This window comes from Triticum dicoccoides, chromosome 3B (assembly GCF_002162155.2).
Source record: "Triticum dicoccoides isolate Atlit2015 ecotype Zavitan chromosome 3B, WEW_v2.0, whole genome shotgun sequence".
Taxonomy (NCBI): Eukaryota; Viridiplantae; Streptophyta; class Magnoliopsida; order Poales; family Poaceae; genus Triticum; species Triticum dicoccoides.
In genome coordinates, this window is record NC_041385.1 from 679,092,151 (window position 1) to 679,100,044 (window position 7,894).

Consider the following 7,894-nt stretch of genomic DNA (forward strand, 5'->3'; position numbering starts at 1 on the left):
AGACTGAACAAGGTATTGGGATACCGACGATCAAGTCTCGGGCAAGTAACGTACCGATTGACAAAGGGAATTGCATACAGGGTTTGATCGAATCCTCGACATAGTGGTTCATCCGATGACAACATCGAGGAGCATGTGGGAGCCATCATGGGTATCCAGATCCCGCTGATGGTTATTGACTGAGATAGTCTCGGTCATGTCTGCATGTCTCCCGAACCCGTAGGGTCTACACACTTAAGGTTCAGTCACGCTAGGGTTATAGGGATATGTATATGCAGTAACCCGAATGTTGTTCGGAGTCCCGGATGAGATCCCGGACGTCACGAGGAGTTCCGGAATGGTCCGGAGGTAAAGATTTATATATGGGAAGTCCTGTTTCGGGCATCGGGACAAGTTTCGGGGTTATCGGTATTGTACCGGGACCACCGGAAGGGTCCCGGGGGTCCACCGGGTGGGTCCACCTGTCCCGGGGGGGCCACATGGGCTGTGTGGGGGTGCGCCTTGGCCTAATGGGCCAAGGGCACCAGCCCCACATAGGCCCATGCGCCTAGGGTTCAAGGGGGGCAAGAGTCCTAGGAGGGTAAGGCACCTCCTAGGTGCCTTGGGGGGAGGGAAAACCCCCCTTGGCCGCCGCACCCCCTAGGAGATTTGATCTCCTAGGGCCGGCCACCCCCCCTTGGCACCCCTATATATAGTGGGGGGAGAGGAGGGACTTCATACCTGAACGTCTCGGCCTTTGGTTGCCTCCTTCTCCCTCCCCAACACCTCCTCAACCTCCATAGTGCTTAGCGAAGCTCTGCCGGAGTACTGCAGCTCCACCAACACCACGCCGTCGTGCTGCTGCTGGTGCCATCTCCCTCAACCTCTCCTCCCTTCCTTGCTGGATCAAGAAGGAGGAGACGTGGCTGTTCCGTACGTGTGTTGAACGCGGAGGTGCCGTCCGTTCGGCGCAGGTCATCGGTGATTTGGATCACGTCGAGTACGACTACGTCATCACCTTGCAAGCTTCCGCACGCGATCTACAAGTGGTATGTAGATGCAAACTCTCTCCCTAGACTCGTTGCTTAGATGAACTCATAGATGGATCTTGGTGAAACCGTAGGAAAAATTTTAATTTTCTGCAACGTTCCCCAACAGTGGCATCATGAGCTAGGTCTATGCGTAGTTCTCTTTGCACGAGTAGAACACAACTTTGTTGTGGGCGTGGATTTTGTCATCTTACTTGCCTCTACTAGTCTTTTCTTGCTCAACGGTATTGTGGGATGAAGCGGCCCGGACCAACCTTACACGTACGCTTACGTGAGACCGGTTCCACCGACTGACATGCACAAGTTGCATAAGGTGGCTGGCGGGTGTCTGTCTCTCCCACCTTAGTTGGAGCGGAATCGATGAACAGGGCCCTTATGAAGGGTAAATAGAAGTTGACAAAATCATGTTGTGGTGATTCGTAGGTAAGAAAACGTTCTTGCTAGAACCCAATTGCAGCCACGTAAAAGATGCAACAACAATTAGAGGACGTCTAACTTGTTTTTGCAGCGATTGATCATGTGATGTGATATGGCCAGAAGTTGTGATGAATGATGAATTGTGATGTATGAGATCATGTTCTTTGTAATAGGATTCACGACTTGCATATCGATGAGTATGACAACCGGCAGGAGCCATAGGAGTTGTCATTATTTTTTGTATGACCTGCGTGTCATTGAATAACGTCATGTAAACTACTTTACTTTATTGCTAAACGTTAGTCATAGAAGTAGAAGTAGTCGTTGGCGTGACAACTTCATGAAGACACGATGATGGAGATCATGATGATGGAGATCATGGTGTCAAGCCGGTGACAAGATGATCATGGAGCCCCGAAGATGAAGATCAATGGAGCTATATGATATTGGCCATATCATGTCACAACTATATAATTGCATGTGATGTTTATTATGTATTATGCATCTTGTTTACTTAGGACGACGGTAGTAAATAAGATGATCCCTTATAAAATTTCAAGAAGTGTTCTCCCCTAACTGTGCACCGTTGCTACAGTTCGTCGTTTCTAAGCACCACGTGATGATCGGGTGTGATGGATTCTTACGTTCACATACAACGGGTGTAAGACAGCTTTACACAGCGAAAACACTTGGGGTTAACTTGACGAGCCTAGCATGTGCAGACATGGCCTCGGAACACGGAGACCGAAAGGTCGAACACGAGTCGTATGGAAGATACGATCAACATGAAAATGTTCACCGACGATGACTAGTCCGTCTCACGTGATGATCGGACACGGGCTAGTCGACTCGGATCGTGTAACACTTAGATGACTAAAGGGATGTCTAATCTAAGTGGGAGTTCATAATTTGATTAGAACTTTATTATCATGAACTTAGTCTAAAACCTTTGCAAATATGTCTTGTAAATCAATGGCCAACGCTAATGTCAACATGAACTTCAACGCGTTCCTAGAGAAAACCAAGCTGAAAGATGATGGCAGCAACTATACGGACTGGGTCCGGAACCTGAGGATCATCCTCATAGCTGCCAGGAAACAATATGTCCTAGAAGGACCGCTAGGTGACGCTCCCGTCCCAGAGAACCAAGACATTATGAATGCTTGGCAGTCTCGCGCTGATGATTACTCCCTCGTTCAGTGCGGCATGCTTTACAGCTTAGAACCGGGGCTCCAAAAGCGTTTTGAGCATCACGGAGCATATGAGATGTTCGAAGAGCTGAAACTAGTTTTTCAAGCTCATGTCCGGGTCGAGAGATATGATGTCTCTGACAAGTTCTACAGTTGTAAGATGGAGGAAAACAGTTCTGTCAGTGAGCACATCCTAAAGATGTCTGGGTTGCACAACCGTATGACCCAGCTGAACATTAACCTCCCAGATGAGGCGGTCATTGACAGAATCCTCCAGTCGCTCCCACCAAGCTACAAGAGCTTTGTGATGAACTACAACATGCAGGGAATGGAAAAGACCATTCCTGAAGTGTTCTCGATGCTGAAGTCAGCAGAGGCTGAAATCAAGAAAGAACATCAAGTGTTGATGGTCAATAAGACCACTAAGTTCAAGAAGGGCAAGGGTAAGAAGAACTTCAAGAAGGACGGCAAAGATGTTGCCGCGCCTGGTAAGCCAGTTACCGGGAAGAAGTCAAAGAATGGACCCAAGCCTGAGACTGAGTGCTTTTATTGCAAGGGGAAGGGTCACTGGAAGCGGAACTGCCCCAAATACTTAGCGGATAAAAAGGCCGGCAACACCAAAGGTATATTTGATATACATGTGATTGATGTGTACCTTACCAGTACTCGTAGTAACTCCTGGGTATTTGATACCGGTGCCGTTGCTCATATTTGTAACTCACAGCAGGAGCTGCGGAATAAACGGAGACTGGCGAAGGACGAGGTGACGATGCGCGTCGGGAATGGTTCCAGAGTCGATGTGATCGCCGTCGGCACGCTGCCTCTACATTTACCTACGGGATTAGTTTTGAACCTTAATAATTGTTATTTAGTGCCAAGTTTGAGCATGAACATTGTATCTGGATCTCGTCTAATACGAGATGGCTACTCATTTAAGTCTGAGAATAATGGTTGTTCGATTTATATGAGAGATATGTTTTATGGTCATGCTCCGATGGTCAATGGTTTATTCTTAATGAATCTCGAGCGTAATATTACACATGTTCATAGTGTAGATGCCAAAAGATTTAAAGTTGATAACGATAGTCCCACATACTTGTGGCACTGCCGCCTTGGTCACATTGGTGTCAAGCGCATGAAGAAGCTCCATGCCGATGGACTTTTAGAGTCTCTTGATTATGAATCGTTTGACACGTGCGAACCATGCCTCTTAGGCAAAATGACCAAGACTCCGTTCTCCGGAACAATGGAGCGAGCAACCAACTTGTTGGAAATCATACATACCGATGTGTGCGGTCCAATGAGCGTTGAGACTCGCGGAGGATATCGTTATGTTCTTACCCTCACAGATGACTTGAGTAGATATGGGTATGTCTACTTAATGAAACACAAGTCTGAGACCTTTGAAAAGTTCAAGGAATTTCAGAATGAGGTGGAGAATCAACGTGACCGAAAGATAAAATTCTTACGATCAGATCGTGGAGGAGAATACTTAAGTCACGAATTTGGTACACACTTAAAGAAATGTGGAATCGTTTCACAGCTCACGCCGCCTGGAACACCTCAGCGAAACGGTGTGTCCGAACGTCGTAATCGCACTCTATTGGATATGGTGCGGTCTATGATGTCTCTTACCGATTTACCGCTATCATTTTGGGGATACGCTCTAGAGACAGCTACATTCACTTTAAATAGGGCACCGTCTAAATCCGTTGAGACGACACCGTATGAATTATGGTTTGGAAAGAAACCTAAGCTGTCCTTTCTAAAAGTTTGGGGATGCGAAGCTTATGTCAAGAAACTTCAACCTGAAAAGCTCGAACCCAAGTCGGAAAAATGCGTATTCATAGGATACCCTAAGGAAACTATAGGGTATACCTTCTACTTAAGATCCGAAGGCAAGATCTTTGTTGCCAAGAACGGATGCTTTCTGGAAAAAGAGTTTCTCTCGAAAGAAGTAAGTGGGAGGAAAGTAGAACTCGATGAAGTACTACCTCTTGAGCGGGATAGTGACGCAGCACAGGAAACCGTTCCTGTGATGCCCACACCAACTAAAGAGGAAAACCATGATAATGATCAAAGTACTTCGGATCAAGTTACTGCTGAACTTCGTAGGTCCACAAGGACACGTTCCGCACCAGAATGGTACGGCAACCCTGTCCTGGAAATCATGTTGTTAGACAACAATGAACCTTCGAACTATGAAGAAGCAATGACGGGCCCGGATTCCAACAAATGGCTTGAAGCCATGAAATCCGAGATAGAATCCATGTATGAAAACAAAGTATGGACTTTGACAGACTTGCCCGATGATCGGCGAGCGATAGAAAACAAATGGATCTTTAAGAAGAAGACGGACGCGGATGGTAATGTTACCATCTATAAAGCTCGACTTGTCGCTAAGGGTTATTGACAGGTTCAAGGGATTGACTACGACGAGACATTCTCTCCCGTAGCGAAGCTAAAGTCCGTCCGAATCATGTTAGCAATTGCCGCATACTATGATTATGAGATATGGCAGATGGACGTCAAAACAGTATTCCTTAACGGGCATCTTAAGGAAGAACTGTATATGATGCAGCCGGAAGGTTTTGTCGATCCTCAGAACGCTAACAAAGTATGCAAGCTCCAGCGATCCATTTATGGACTGGTGCAAGCATCTCGGAGTTGGAACATTCGCTTTGATGAGATGATCAAAGCGTTTGGGTTTATGCAGACTTATGGAGAAGCCTGCGTTTACAAGAAAGTGAGTGGGAGCTCTGTAGCATTTCTCATATTATATGTAGATGACATACTCCTGATGGGAAATAATATAGAATTTCTGGACAGCATTAAGGCCTACTTGAATAAGTGTTTTTCAATGAAGGACCTTGGAGAAGCTGCTTATATATTAGGCATCAAGATCTATAGAGATAGATCGAGACGCCTCATAGGTCTTTCACAAAGTACATACCTTGATAAGATTTTGAAGAGATTCAGAATGGATCAGTCCAAGAAGGGGTTCTTGCCTATATTACAAGGTATGAGACTGAGCTCAGCTCAGTCATCGACCACGGCAAAAGATAAAGAAGAGATGAGTGTCATCCCCTATGCTTCAGCCATAGGATCTATTATGTATGCCATGCTGTGTACCAGACCCGATGTAAACCTTGCCGTAAGTTTGGTAGCAAGATACCAAAGTAATCCCGGCAAGGAACACTGGACAGCGGTCAAGAATATCCTGAAGTACCTGAAAAGGACAAAGGACATGTTTCTCGTTTATGGAGGAGACGAAGAGCTCGTCGTAAAGGGTTACGTCGACGCTAGCTTCGACTCAGATCCGGATGACTCTAAGTCACAAACCGGATACGTGTATATGTTGAATGGTGGAGCAGTAAGCTGGTGTAGCTGCAAGCAGAGCGTCGTGGCGGGATCTACGTGTGAAGCGGAGTACATGGCAGCCTCGGAGGCAGCACATGAAGCGATTTGGGTGAAGGAGTTCATCACCGACCTAGGAGTCATACCCAATGCGTCGGGGCCAATCAAACTCTTGTGACAACACTGGAGCTATTGCCCTCGCAAAGGAGCCCAGGTTTCACAAGAAGACCAGGCACATCAAGCGTCGTTTCAACTCCATCCGTGAAAATGTTCAAGATGGAGACATAGAGATTTGCAAAGTGCACACGGATCTGAATGTCGCAGATCCGCTGACTAAACCTCTCTCGCGTGCAAAACATGATCAACACCAGAACTCTATGGGTGTTCGATTCATCACAATGTAACTAGATTGGTGACTCTAGTGCAAGTGGGAGACTGTTGGAAATATGCCCTAGAGGCAATAATAAAAGTATTATTATATTTCATTATTCATGATAATTGTCTTGTATTCATGCTATAACTGTATTATCCGGAAATCGTAATACACGTGTGAATACTTAGACCACACAATGTCCCTGGTAAGCCTCTAGTTGACCAGCTCGTTGTGATCAACAGATAGTCATGGTTTCCTGACTATGGACATTGGATGTCATTGATAACGGGATCACATCATTAGGAGAATGATGTGATGGACAAGACCCAATCCTAAGCATAGCATAAAAGATCGTGTAGTTCGTTTTGCTAGAGCTTTGCAAGTGTCAAGTATCTCTTCCTTCGACCATGAGATCGTGTAACTCCCGGATACCGTAAGAATGCCTTGGGTGTACCAAACGTCACAACGTAACTGGGTGACTATAAAGGTACATTACAGGTATCTCCGAAAGTAGTTGTTGGGTTGACACGGATCGAGACTGGGATTTGTCACTCCGTATGACGGAGAGGTATCTCTGGGCCCACTCGGTAATGCATCATCATAATGAGCTCAATGTGACCAAGGTGTTGGACACGGGATCATGCATTACGGTACGAGTAAAGTGACTTGCCGGTAACAAGACTGAACAAGGTATTGGGATACCGACGATCAAGTCTCGGGCAAGTAACGTACCGATTGACAAAGGGAATTGCATACAGGGTTTGATCGAATCCTCGACATAGTGGTTCATCCGATGACAACATCGAGGAGCATGTGGGAGCCATCATGGGTATCCAGATCCCGCTGATGGTTATTGACTGAGATAGTCTCGGTCATGTCTGCATGTCTCCCGAACCCGTAGGGTCTACACACTTAAGGTTCAGTCACGCTAGGGTTATAGGGATATGTATATGCAGTAACCCGAATGTTGTTCGGAGTCCCGGATGAGATCCCGGACGTCACGAGGAGTTCCGGAATGGTCCGGAGGTAAAGATTTATATATGGGAAGTCCTGTTTCGGGCATCGGGACAAGTTTCGGGGTTATCGGTATTGTACCGGGACCACCGGAAGGGTCCCGGGGGTCCACCGGGTGGGTCCACCTGTCCCGGGGGGGCACATGGGCTGTGGGGGGTGCGCCTTGGCCTAATGGGCCAAGGGCACCAGCCCCACATAGGCCCATGCGCCTAGGGTTCAAGGGGGGCAAGAGTCCTAGGAGGGTAAGGCACCTCCTAGGTGCCTTGGGGGGAGGGAAAACCCCCCTTGGCCGCCGCACCCCCTAGGAGATTGGATCTCCTAGGGCCGGCCACCCCCCCTTGGCACCCCTATATATAGTGGGGGAGAGGAGGGACTTCATACCTGAACGTCTCGGCCTTTGGTTGCCTCCTTCTCCCTCCCCAACACCTCATCCACCTCCATAGTGCTTAGCGAAGCTCTGCCGGAGTACTGCAGCTCCATCAACACCACGCCGTCGTGCTGCTTCTGGTGCCATC